Raw genomic sequence first — 14,468 nt, 5'->3', positions numbered from 1 at the left:
TAGGGTTTAGGGTTTAGGGTTTTTAGGGTTTAAGATTTAGGGTTTAGGGTTTAGGGTTTTTTGGGTTTAGGTTTTAGGGTTTAGGGTTTAGGATTTAGGGTTTAGGGGTTTAGGGTTTAGGGTTTAAGGTTTAGGGGTTAGGGTTTTTAGGGTTTAGAATTTAGGGTTTAGGATTTAGGGTTTAGGGTTTAGGATTTTTGGGTTTTAGGGTTTTAGTGTTTAGGATTTAGGGATTAGGGATTGGAGATTAGGGATTAGGGTTTAGGGATTAGGGATTAGGGTTTAGGGTTTAGTGATTCGGATTTGGGATTTGGGATTTCTAGGGTTTTTAGGGTCTAGGGTCCAGGGTCTAGGGTCTAGGGTCTTTAGGGTCTTTTGGGGGTTTAGAGGGTTTAGGATTTTGGGTTTTAGGATTTTAGAGTTTAGGGTTTAGGGTTTTGGTTTAGGGTTTTAGGGTTTGGGGTTTAGGGTTTAGGGTTTAGGGGTTATGGTTTAGGATTTAGGGTTTAGGGTTTCAGATTTGGGGTTTGGGGTTTGGGGTTTTGGGATTTAGGGTTTGGGGTTTAGGGTTTAGGGTTTAGGATTTAGGTATTCGGATTTGGGGTTTGGGGTTTCTACGGTTTCTAGGGTTTCTAGGGTCTAGGGTCCAGGGTCTAGGGTCTAGGGTCTTTAGGGTCTTTTGGGGGTTTAGGGAGTTTAGGGTTTAGGATTTAGGCTTTAGGATTTATGGTTTTTTTAGGGTTTAGGGTTTAGGTTTATGTTTCGGGTTTAGGATTTAGGGTTTAGGGGTTAGGGTTAAAGTTTAGGGGTTAGGGGTTGGTTTGATTTTTAGAATTTTTTTTTAAAAAATTAAAAATTAATTTGGTTAAGAAATAAAAAATAAAAAATAATTATCATTTTAACTTTTGGGTAAGTTATATAGATACGTATGGTTGTTTGAATTTAATTTGTAAAAAATTATTTCTAACCACTCGAAAGATAAAAATAATATAAAAATGATTTATATTTACTAATATAAATTTAAGCATCCTTGTAATAATATAAATTTATTAAAATCCTTAAAATGCATCAAACGAGTAGAGCCATCCAAGTACTACCATTAATTTAATCTTATTTATTTTAAAAAAGCCCTAATTAATTTTATAATATGGTAACTTTTGTATATGATTAAGTCCCTCTATGCGACATCAAAACATTTCTTTTTGAGGTTGGATATGCTTTGTTCATATGATCCTTTTTGAATTCACACACATGTATAGATGTCCTATACAAAAATGTTTATTGAACTGTACACAAAATGTATATAGATGGATAAAATTTTTCAAAATACTAACAAACTCTATAAGATTTTATGCGTATATATGTATTTGTATTCAATTTTATGATCAATTTTGTTTGTTTATAACAAAACTATAAGATTTTTAGCTAGTGACTCATTTTGATTTACAAGATCTGTAAAGGGGCAATTCCAAAGATTACAATCATGACAGAGTTTAGAGGAAGATCATATATATGCACGTGCCTTATTGAATATCCAAAGACATTATTTCTATGATTTGAATCCATAACACTCGAATTATAATAGAATTATTTTATTTTATATTTTTATCAGCATAATAAAACGAAGGGCCTCCCTCCGTCAATATGATGAATTTGTAAAAGGCATTGTCTCCAAATAAATAAATAAAAACTTTACACAACCCTTAATTTAGGCAATGATTTAATCGTACGCATGTAAGTGGGAGCAATTTAAAGAACACTTTGTTTTCTTTTGATAAATCTTGATCTACTTTTTAGTATTTTGATAAAGTAGATAGATATATCACACATTTAATTTCTATTTTTTTAGTATTTTTATTTAATAAATAGCATCATGGATTACTAATTTTGAATCTTATTACATTATGAATATTCTTGTTTTATTTTTCTCTTCATACAATTTTATAGTATAATTTTAAAACCATTTCATTCTATCAAGTATTGATTTTATTCAGTGATATTGGACTAAATTGGACAAGTCATACAAAAATCTTAAATCATAGTGTAAGTTTTGTATGAAATTATTATTTTTTTCATTGAGTTGAAACAAATCGACTGATTTGGACAATATCAAATAGAGGTTTCAAACATTATTCTTAATTTTTTAAAACTGGTGATCCATTCTTGAGATTTATAGACAATTAAAGAGAAGTTACTTTTATTTGCTCAAACTTGTGCCATTAAGGACCTTAATGACAAAATTATTTCCTATGTGAAATGGTAACCCTCATCCATTTTTTAGAGGTCATAGAGGCTTTGTTATAAAATTCAAACAAAAAGCTCATTTTGGCTTGTTTTGAAAAGTAAGAAAAAAAATTAATTTATTTACTTTTTTTTTTTAAACATACAAAAAAAAAAAAAAATAGAGAGATAATATAATCAAAATATACCAGTAAATTAATTTTTTTCATGTCCTCAAAAGAGGCTTGTGGCTTGGCTTATGGGCTTATGTTGGTGGTTAAATCTATGTACTAAATTTTGGATACTAATCCATGTCAATCTATTGGGCTATCCGTAGCAATTATTTGGTATTATGAAACACAGCCTTAGCCATCAAAGTGCCATTTTTTTTTTCTTTTCTTCTTATCTAGGAAATTTCTATGAACTATTAATTAGAATGTTTTAAGACTCTCTTTTGATGCATTTATTATAATTTTAAATTTAGTCGAGATGTGTATAAATTGACTTAGATACTCAGTTATAAAAGATAAAAATAAAAAGTTTGAAAGTTAATAATTATGAGTTATAATTTTATATTATTTCTAGTAAAGTATGGTGATATTTGAAATACTTCTCCCAAATTCCCAATCATGAGTCTTTTAAATAGGGCTGCAAATGACCCGAACTTTTCATGAACAAGCTCGACTGAGCTTGTTAAGGGCTCGGCTTGGTTCATCAAGTCGACTCATTTGTTTTTATTTAAACAATATAAATAATATTAAAAAAAATTATCAAGCCGAATCGAGTCAAACTTGAGTTTCATTAATATTAATGAGCTCTTATTATGTGTTAAAAATTAGGTATGCTCCTTTTAGATCTCAAGTTGAACTCTCATTATGTGTTATCAATTTCTTGAGGTCATGTTTATAGGCATTATTTGAGATTTGTCTGATCTACGTGGAAGGGACGTTTGGTGTGGATTCTAAGATTAGTCGAGAAATACATAAATTGATTCAGACATTCGACTATTATAAAAATATAAAACTTAATTGAATAAACATAATCCAAACGCATAGGGAATAAGTCAATTGGATAGTTCAAGTGGGTAAAAATTATCAAGAATGAGTCATCTTATAAATCAAAAATTTTAATTTTTTCTAACATAATTTTTAAACAAAATTTTTAATTTATATAAAATATTTTGGTAATAGCATTTTTGAGGACGACTTCAAAGGCCTCTTTTGGTAAAGAGGTTAAAAGTCATTTTTTGACTTCTAATTTTGTTTGGGTTACATCATTTCTCTACTTTTTTTACACGTTTTTCCAAAAAAAAAAATTTTTTAAAAAAAAATGAAAAATTAGCTTTTAACATATTTCCTAAAACAACCCAAAAAAAAATGTTTGTACTAGTTATAATGGCCTAATAATGTAGCTTAAGAGATAAGCGAAAGAATAAGAAAATTTAACCATATAGACAGGACTAACAAGCAAAAAATAAAATTTTCAATTCAAAAAATATGGACATGATTCACAATTCACGATACAAAAAATATAGACAGAATTAGAATTATATTTATTATAAAAGGTATTTAAAATTAGAATTATATTTTCATGTAAAATTTTCACCTTAATCAAATTTATACAATAATATAAATATATATTCTTTTACTTCATTTTTTTGTCATTTATGTGTTTTTAATCACACAGCCTTTCATCATTCTCTTATAACTACCAAGTCTGAAACCCTAATCCTAATTTCTTATTTCACAATTCAAAACCCTAATTTCTGAAACCCTAATCCTAATTTCTGATTTCACAATTCAAAACTCTAATTTCTGAAACCCTAATCATAATTTTTGATTTCACAATTCAAAACCCTAACCCTAATTTATGATTTCACATTCAATTGAAAACCTTAGAAAATTTTCACAATTCAAAACCACAACATTTTACCAATTCAAAACCACAATTTCAATTCACAATATTTCCACATTCACAAACCCTATTCTACCAACATTTTCATCAATTCACAACATTTTCACATTCATGAATTCTATTTTACCCACATTATACCCACATTGTACCCACATTCACATTTTCACAAACACAATAAACGCATAAAATTCAAATGAGACAGAGAGAGACAGATGCCATACCAACGAGAGAGAGCAACCCATGGACGGAGAGAGAGCACAGAGAGAGAGTAAGAGCAGAGGGAGCGACAGCAGAGGGAACGACAGTAGAGAGAGCGAGAGTGAGCTGAAGTCGAAAAAAGCTAAGTGTAAAAAGCGTGATTGCAAATGACGGGGCTGGGGGATATTTATATAAGTTTTAAAAGCATGGTTACGAACCACGCTTTCACTTAAAAACGATTTTGGTTAAAAGCGTGGTTATCATCCACGCTTTATTTTATGAACAGTAAAAGCGTGGTTCACAACCATGCTTTCAGGGAAAATTTCTTTTTGCTTAAAAGCGTGGTTCACAACCACGTTTTCAAATTTTTTTTTTTTTATACTTAAAACGTGGTTTTTAATCACGCTTTATTTATAAACTAAAGTTAACTAAATGTGTAGTTTGTAACCACACTTTCTTAATTAAAAGCGTGGTTTGAAAACACACATTTATGATTTCAACCATGTTTTCTTAATTAAAAGCGTGGTTTGAAAACACGCATTTACGATTTCACAAAATTTCCGCGCGGTAGGCACAGAAACATTGAAAGCGTGGTTCACAACCACGTTTTAGCCTAGTTTAGAAATTTCGTCCAAACTAAGAGATTGTTTGGAATGGTCTAAATAAGTACACTTTTTGACTTTTTATAAAAAAGATATGTAAAAAAATAAAAAGAAAATGTTGATTGATATAACTCAAAAAAAAATAAAAAAATAAGAAGTGTAAAATTATTTACAACAATGATTCATCTCCCTTTTCCCCCACCCCCTTTGACCCCCTCTCTCTCTCATTGGTTACTTTTTTTTTTTTTTTTCTTTTTTTTCCTACTCCTCCAATCACCACCTGCCACGTGACAAAGGGGGTGAGGGGTGACCCCCAAAAGGGTCCCAACCATTATTCAATTATTTAATCTTCCAAAATCTGGCCTAAGCCTAGTTTGGGAATTAAGTTCCTAATTTGAAAAGCCCCCGAATTCACTCGCATTCATCAGAGAACCCTAGCTTTGCTTCACTCAGATCACCTCGAAACTCTCCAGTCTCATTCTCTCTCTCTCTCTCTCTCTCTCTCTGGAACGCTTCTCAATCTCGATTTCTTTGCTCCAGGACGAGCTAAACGGAGGTTTTCTTCAATCCTCGTAAGTGATCTGCCATCGTTCGAGATCTCTCTCTCTCTCTATATGTATATATATATATATATATTTTCAATTCGCAATGCAATTTTTGATTGATTTGATCTTTAAATTCATGCGATTGTGCTAGATCTCACCGCCATTTACATTTGCAAGAACACTCGTTATCGTAATTGTATCTAATTCCAAATGCATAACTCAGCATTCCTCAAATGCATTGACATTGTAAGTGTATTGTTTATTGTCAAACAAATTAAGTCTTTTTTGTCAGGCTATGGTGTGCATTGTGGAAAAACAATATCCACTGAAGATATTGATTCAGAATACTCAGCGCCTACAAGTCTGTACATTATTTATTTATTTTTTTCGGTGTTAATGGATTTTGGAATGTCGTTATTATTATTCATGAACTGTGGCAATTTAAGACCTGGTATTTAAAGAAAAAGAACATGTTGGAGATATAGGAGCAATAGACCAATGCATGCCCTTTTAAATGTACTAACGAAAATATGAAACCGAAGTTAACACATGGTGTATCATTGTCAATAGCACATGATTAAAATCACGTAACTAAACATATTTAAGCTAGCATGTAGTTGGATTCTTTTCAAAGGATGTGCAATCAATTTTATGGCGCATGACACGAGACACAAACACGACATGATATGTACTCGTTGAAATGGAAACTTTCTAAAAAGTCAAGATGATGACACAACACACCAATAATAATATTTTTTTTAACGATTGTGTTTGGATCATAGATTTGAGGACGGATTTGCGAAGGGAAGGGAAAAGTCATAACATAACTGTTGTTTTTTTCAGTTTTTAACATTGCAAATACATTTGCATCCTATTATATCACAATAGTAAGAAATCATTTTCCATATTCTACGTATTAACAAAGAAGTATGATTGGAAGGTTTGGGCTTTAGAATTCTTAAATTTAAAAGTACAAATAAGGAGGGATTATTTGGTATAAATTCACATTGTTTTTATTTAATAAGTAAATCACAACTTTGCAAGATATTTTCTTCAAACTTGCAATGTGGTTTATGTGCGCTCAAGTGGTGAACACATATGGCCCCCAAGTGTCCAAAACATGTCTGGTTCTACAAAAATTTAAAAATAATAGGACATCTTTGGATGTCTACATACTGTTAGTGTCGGAGTGTCTCGGACAAGGCACCTTCGTAGAAGTATATGTGTTTCGTAGATACTCACTCTGCATCACCAATACGCAAAAGATGATGTTAAATAAAATGTTATTGAATACATTTGCTTTGTTATATTGGGTTTAAAGAACTTGCATCTGCTTTGTTTGTATTATGATTGTGCTTTTATTTTATTGTTGATTCTAAATATGCTGTTCTATGTAGAACTCCTGCTTGAACTGTTGAGAAAAGGCGACCTATAATTTTGTTACTTGGGGCATGCAATAATTAATCATCAACCACTAAACTTGCATTCTATGTAATGGCGATCAATGCAGATCTCATCAATAATCTTCTACATGAAACATGTAGTTCTTATTTTTACTGAACAAGGTGTAACATGTGTAGTTCTTCTATGTTTAGTTTTAATTTATACTTCAAGTGGACTTCTAGTTCCTACTTGAGCACAGTGATCTGTTTTCCTGCTGTTTAATTGGGCCTCATATTTGGACCAATTTTCAGACCACCTATGTCTTGTTAGCAGAATGAATTCAGAAATTGCTGATTCATCATCTCCACATCCTGGTAAAGCCTCTGGTGATAAAGCTTCTGCTCCGGCTGTCTCTGGGCAGATGGCTCATCTTCTAGGTTATCTACTTCTGGCATTTCATCTTGGGCCAAAAATATTAAACTTCCACAGCCAGGGCAAGAGGATTCACAGACTGGAAATGCTGCGAAGTCTACCTTTGCTCGTCTCGCCAGTAGTATTGGATTGCATTTGCCTGCAAAAGCTTCTGGGAAAAGTGAGGGAGCTGAATGCACCTCAACAACTGCACAATCAAGTGTTTTAGAATCATTGACGGAAGGTTTTGTTGACTCCTCTCTTAGTGCAGTGAAAGCGGTCCAAGTTAAGGCACGCCATATTGTCTCTCAAAACAAAAGGAGATATCAGGTAGCTTACTAATGACACTAGTGCTGAGATTATAAAATATTTTTTCTGAACTTCTGTTAAGATTTTTTATTAATAAAATTACTCTTCCGGTTTCATTTTTGCCCATGAACTGTTTAGGTATTCATCACCAGTCACCTTGTTCGAATAGTTGTCTGTAATCCATGCTTAATATTTTGTGTTATTCACATGGGTAATTGTATCTTTATTTGTGTATATATGTATATATAATGATGGGAACTTGTCTTGGATCTTACTGTCGGCTTTACCTTGTCTTGATCTATAAACAAATTAGTTGATTGAAAAACTACTTCCAACTGAAATGTTATAAAAAGAAATATGTGATCCTTTAACCCAAAAGAACTATTATATTTTTTGAAATTGTATGTAATGAAGTAATTTCTCATGTCATTGTCAGTAATAATCCTGCTTTGCCAGCATATGACTGTTAAAATATATTACCCTTTCATTTGATGAAACAACTCTAGCATCCCGCATTCCACCAACTTGGTTGGCTAGATACTTGATAGGTAAATATGGAATTACCCCAACAGCCCTGCAAGCCTACATGATCTATCTTGAGCAAAATTAATCCTTACAATGGAACTCTTGTTTAATTTGACCTCAAGACTGGACAAGACTTCAAAAATTCTCAATACAGAATTGAAGTAAATGTAGGATTTACTCTTCTTAAGCTACAGTACAGTTTGTTATCTTTAACCAATAGTAAGCTAAGATTTTGACGTTAGTAAGCAAAGCTTTACAAGCATTTTAAAGATATTAGCTTTACAATAAGCCAATATTTTTGACATGATGGCCATTTAATATGCTTAGAAATAGATGTGATCTTTCAATGTTGTTGGCTTGATACATTACATTTTTGGGTATTAAGATGTCACAGATTGATTCTATCCACAAATTATATGGCATTCTTCAAAATTTTCAATTCTGAAGATTTTAAGTTCTTTGTTTTTTTAATGGTGTTTCGTGATCAAATTGCATTATAACATTAAAGTTAATCATTTCATGCATTTTCTCAGTGGTCTATATTACTTCTTTGCTTAATATAACTCCTTTTCAATTAAGATGTCACTGATGAGATCCAACTTGATAATGCCCCTGGTTTTCAGGAATGAGGATTTGATCTAGATATGACTTATACAACTGAGAATATAATTGCTATGGGATTTCCTGCTGGTGATATGAGCTCTGGATTTTTTGGATTTGTTGAGGTAAACAAACAATATGGCTCATGTCAGATTTGATCTGATTATTGACAAGTATATAAATTTATATTAATACTGTCTTAGAAATTTGATGCAGGGTTTCTATTGAAATCACATGGAAGAAGTGATCAAGTTTTTTGAACCTCATCATAAGGTAAACATCTAAATTTGAATTCAAAAGTAGTACGTTTTGACATTACTTTACTTTGGGTTAGGATTCTTGTGACAATTATAGAAGGGCTGTTTGTGACCAAGGGTGTTCTTCAAGTTCATAATATTGTCATGGATATGGTCCTGAATTTCTTGGATGGATCTGTGGTTTTATTGCATTTGGTATTTTTGAGCTTTCTACTTCCTCGGCTTGCTGCTACATGATGTCATGGTCAATACGCCTTTCTATCTTCAGTGGATAATGCCATTCGAATGAATGCGCTTTTTGATGTTTGTGGGCTCGTTTTCACTGCATAAATCATTTGTTATTTACTCGGAATTCCTGATATCTACAATTAACCTTTTATATGCAGTGAAAATACAAAGTATACAATCTTTGTTCGGAGAGATTGTATGATGCTTCATTATTTGAAGGGAAGGTGCGATTTTCACCATCATTTATCTTTGAGCATTTTCACTGTATTCAAAGCTAATTGCAGCCTTAACTAAATATCAATAGTGGTGAACCCTAGAGCTCCAAATTTTAGCTTTTTTAGCATGCCCATTGTGTTGAATAACAATGCTCAGTTGCTTCATTTTTTTATTCATTATCAATAAGCTGGTCGACCAAGTTCTGAATTGTCTTGAATGCTGATCTGGTTATGTTGCAGCTTGTTATCTCGTGCAGTGCACATTAAATTTCTTTTTGAAGCATTTGTATCAAGTTTTCCAGTTCCATAAGAAGTGTTTGATTCCCTTCTTTTATGTATATATATATATATATGTTTATGAAATTGAAGCTTTTTGCATGTTATTGGAAACTAGATCCTCATAGTGGTGCATAAAAACAAAGAACACAAGGTATTCCAAACTAGAAGACAAATTTAGGAGTGTCCTTGTGTTGCTGCTAAGCGAAGCAAACAGCCCCCTCTCCTTTTTTTGACAAAACAGAAGAAGGAAAGTGATTTTATAACGTCTTCCCTGTTTTATTTGCCTGTGTTTTCCAGGTTGCATCTTTCCCATTTGATGACCATAATTGTCCCCCGATTGAACTCATAACTCTGTTTTGTCAAAGTGCTTACACATGGCTAAAGGAGGACATTCTGAATGTTGTAGTTGTTCATTGTAAAGCCGGTATGGCAAGGACAGGATTAATGATCTCTAGCCTCCTCCTCTTTCTTAAGGTGAGATTTAGAAGTCAGAAGCATGAAGATGCTGTTCTTTGTGTTTAGATGGAAAATTGTTATTCGTAGTGGTTCTATGTGTCACCATTTTTATAACATTGTTATTACCCTGTTTTGCTTCCTTCTACAGTTCTTCCCAACAGCTGAGGAGTGCATTGAGTACTATAACCAGAAACGATGCCTAGATGGAAAGGGTCTAATTCTTCCAAGCCAAATTGTTAGTCAACTACTTTGATCAAATCTTGTAATTACATTACATTTCTTTAATTACTTCTCATATTTTTTTATTTTTCCAGAGATATGTAAAGTACTTTGAGCGCCTTTTAACATACTTCAATGGTGTAAATCAACCTGGACGTAGGTACTCTTCTAATAATCTTTCCCTAAATATGTCATTTTGATCTTTGAGAACGTACTAAAGTTACTCTTCGTAGGTGCATGCTTAGGGGATTTCGGCTCGTCAACTGCCCATACTGGATTAGGCCTTCCATCACTATAACTGGTCATAACGGTAATCCATGACACCCCTTCCTACTCATTCTTTTCTTCCCAAGTGCCATTGACATTTGAATCTAAAGAAATAATTAGTCTTACATTTATTTTATAGGTCCATTATCAGTTGGCAAATTTGGGTGCCAAGAAGTTGTCATATTTATTTTGCAATTGTTGTTTATATATTTGTTTTCAAGAGCTTTTTACTATTGTTTTTTGCCCTCGTCTTTCCCTAAGCACCTGATTTGTACGTAGTTATGTTCAAGCATAGGGGGTGACATGGACTCTGCTGGGTTTTGAGTCCACAAAAATTTGTACATTGCTAATAATTCGATACAAAAAATATATAATTGAATTGAAAGAACTGGAATTATTTTTTATTCAACTTAGAGTCCACACTGGGATTTAGGGAGAGATATTTTAGGCTAATGAATTGGAGACAGCTTTGAAACTAATGCACTTTTTTCGTTAGCTAAGTCTTGAAAGGCTAAGTTCGACTATTTATTGGGGAACTTTTTGAAGCCTGGACCGTTTTATGTACCTATGCTTTGCCATGTTTATATATCACTTTTTCAAAGTTGTCTTGTGAATGCATGATTTATTGTTGTTAAGCCTGAAGGTGAGATAAGATTTATCTTTGAAACAAGAGTTTCATTGGCTTAAAATCCCGAGTTTAGTTGTCATTCTAGTTTTGATGTGTTTGTTTGTTTCTCTTTTTGGATTTTTATTGAAAAAAAACAAAAAATAAACTGAAAGTCTACTTAAGAAATTCAAACTCTGATGTCACTCTTGAAAAGGCTATTCACAATATGCCATTTTTACTATTTCACTTCTTCTTCTACTGTTTTTTTTTTCCCCGCCCTATGTGGCTATCTCATACATGCACATTTTCACTATTATACAGGAATTCTATTCTCAACCAAAAAAATATCAAAAAACGAAGGATCTAATGGTAAATATTCTTTCAATTCAATCCTAAAACCTAAATCCTAAACCCTAAATCCTAAACCCTAAATCCTAAAAACCCTAAACCCTAAACCCTAAAACCCTAAACCCTAAACCCTAAACCCTAACCCCTAAACCCCAAACCCCTACCCCTAAACCCTAAACCCTAACTCCTAAATCCCAAACCCCCAAACCCTAAACCCCAAATCTTAAACCCCAAACCCTAAAAAATCGTAAACCCTAAAAAACCCTAAACCATAAACCCAAAACCCAAAACCCTAAATCGTAAACCCTAAAACCTAAACCCTAAACCCCTAAAACTCTAAACCATAAACCCTAATCCCTAAATCCTAAACCCTAAAGTCCTAAACCTTAAACCATAATCCCTAATCCCTAATTCCCAATCCCTAATCTCTAATCCCTAAAACTCTAAAACCCGAAACCCTAAACCCTAAACTATAAACCCTAAATCTAAACCCAAAACCTAAGCCCGAAACCCTAAACCTAAACCAAAACCAAAACCTAAATCCTAAACCCTAAATCCTAAACCCTAAAGACCCTAGACCTTAGAAACCCTAGAAACCCCAAATCCCAAATCCGAATCCCTAAACCCTAAATCCTAAACCCCAAACCCTAAACCCCAAAACCTCAAACCCCAAACCCCAAATCCCAAAATCCCAAACCCCAAATCTAAAACCCTAAACCCAAATCCCTAAACCCTAAAACCCTAAACCCTAAACTCTAAAATCCTAAAACCCTAAACCCCCAAAAGACCCTAAAGACCCTGGACCCTAGACCCTAGAAATCCTGGTAACCCCAAGCCCCAAATTCGAATCCCTAAACCCAAAACCCTAATCCCTAAACCCTAATAACTAAATCCTAAACCCTAAAACCCTAAATCCTAAACCCTAAATCCTAAAACCCTAAAACCCTAAACCCTAAACCCTAAATCCTAAAAAAAAAAAACCCTAAACCCTAAATCCTAAACCCTAAAAATCCTAAACCCCCAAAACCCTAAACCCTAAACCCCTAAACCCCTAAACCCAACACCCTAAACCCAACACCCTAAACCCTACACCCTAAACTCTAAATCCCTAAACCCCAAACCCCTAAACCCTAAATCCTAAATCCTAAACCCTAACCCCCAAACCCCTAAACTTTTAAACCCCAAAACCCCAAACCCTAAACCCTAAATTCTAAATCGTAAACCCCAAACCTAAATCCTAAACCCTAAATTCTAAACTCAAAACCCTAAAAAACCCAAAACCCAAACCCCAAAACCCTAAACCCCTAAAACCCTAAACCCTAACCCCTAAACCCTAAACCCTAACCTCTAACCCCTAAACCCCTAAACCCTAACCCCTCAACCCTCAACCCTAAATCCCTAACCCCTAACCCCTAAAACCTAAACCCTAAAACCCTCAAACCCCAAAACCCCCAACCCCTAACCCTAAAATCCAAAACCCTAAACCCTAGAACCTAGAACCTAAACCCTAAACCCTTAAACCCTCAACCCTAAACCCAAAACCCAAAACCCTAAAACACTAAACCCTAAAACATTAAACCCTAAACCCTAAGTCTTAAAACCCTAAACCCTAAAATCCTAAACTCTAAACCCTAAACCCCTAAATCCCTAAAACCCTAAACCCCCAAACCCTAACCTCTAAATCCTAAACCCTAAACCATAACCCCTAACACCTAAATCCTAAACCCTAAATCCTAATCCCTAAACTCTAATCCCTAAAACCATAAAACCCGAAATCCTAAACCCTAATCCTAAACCCTAAAAAAACCCTAAACCCTAAAAAAATCCTAAACCCTAAACCCCCTCAAGACCCTAGACCCTAAACCTCAGGCCCTAGAAACCTTACAAACCCCAAACCCCACATCCGAATCCCTAAACCCTAAATCCTAAATCTTAAACCCTAATCCCTAATCCCTAATCTCTAAACCCTAAATCCTAAACCCCCTACCCTAAAAACCCTAAACCCTAAACCCAAAACCCCCAACCCTAAACCCCCAACCCTAAACCGCCTAAACCCCCTAAACCCCCTACCCTAAAAACCCTAAACCCCCTAAACCCTAAACCCCAAACCCCAAACCCTAAAACCCCTAATCCCCAAACCCCAAACCCTAAATCTTAAATCCTAAACCCAAAACCCCCTAAACCCCAAACCCCTAACCACCTAACACCCTAACACCCAAACCCCCAAACCCTAAACCCTAAACACCTAAACCCCTAACCCCTAAACCCTAAGCCCGAAACTCGAAACCCGAAATCCTAAATCCTAAACCTAAGCCTAAACCTAAACCCTAAATCCTAAAAAAATCATAAACCCTAAACCCTAAACCCTAAATCTTAAACGCTAAACACCCTAAACCCCCTAAAGACCCTAAAGACCCTAGACCCTGGACCCTAGAAACCATAGAAACCCTAGAAATCCCAAATCCCAAAATCTGAATCCCTAAACCCCAAACCCTAAATTCCAAAACCCCAAACCCCAAACCCCAAATCCGAAACCCTAAACCTTAAACCCTAACCCCTAACCCCTAAACCCTAAACTCTAAAATCCTAAAACCCTAAACCCTAAACCCCTAAACCCCCAAAAGACCCTAGACCCTAGACTTTGGACCCTAGAAACCCCAAATCCGAATCCCGAATCCCTAATCCCTAATCCTTAAACCCTAAAACCCTAAAACCCTAAAACTAAACCCTAACCCCTAAAAAATCCTAAACCCTAAACCCCCTAAAGACCTTAAAGATCCTAAACCCTAAACCCCATACCCTAGAAACCCTAGAAATCCCAAATTCAAATCCCTAAACCCTAAACCTTAAATCCTAATCCCTAATCCCTAAACCCCCCATCCTAA

The 14,468-nt window shown here is 34.2% G+C and overlaps 1 pseudogene across 1 annotated transcript in view; it reads left to right on the top strand.

Annotated features, from left to right (window-relative positions):
* LOC145789046 (phosphatidylinositol 3,4,5-trisphosphate 3-phosphatase and protein-tyrosine-phosphatase PTEN2A-like) overlaps window positions 1-11,631 on the top strand; it is a 29,908-nt pseudogene extending 18,277 nt beyond the window's left edge. Inside the window, exons 6-14 of the transcript XR_014350326.1 lie at window positions 7,258-7,603; window positions 8,731-8,832; window positions 8,924-8,980; window positions 9,351-9,416; window positions 9,984-10,160; window positions 10,291-10,377; window positions 10,457-10,521; window positions 10,595-10,671; window positions 11,557-11,631. The product of XR_014350326.1 is annotated as a phosphatidylinositol 3,4,5-trisphosphate 3-phosphatase and protein-tyrosine-phosphatase PTEN2A-like (transcript). The remainder of the gene's footprint in view (window positions 1-7,257; window positions 7,604-8,730; window positions 8,833-8,923; window positions 8,981-9,350; window positions 9,417-9,983; window positions 10,161-10,290; window positions 10,378-10,456; window positions 10,522-10,594; window positions 10,672-11,556) is intronic.
* The last annotated feature ends 2,837 nt before the right edge of the window (window positions 11,632-14,468 follow it).

This window comes from Camellia sinensis, chromosome 14 (genome assembly GCF_055761805.1).
Source record: "Camellia sinensis isolate YWXY chromosome 14, ASM5576180v1, whole genome shotgun sequence".
NCBI classification, from domain to species: domain Eukaryota; kingdom Viridiplantae; phylum Streptophyta; class Magnoliopsida; order Ericales; family Theaceae; genus Camellia; species Camellia sinensis.
This window is presented reverse-complemented; position numbering and strand designations above follow the sequence as displayed.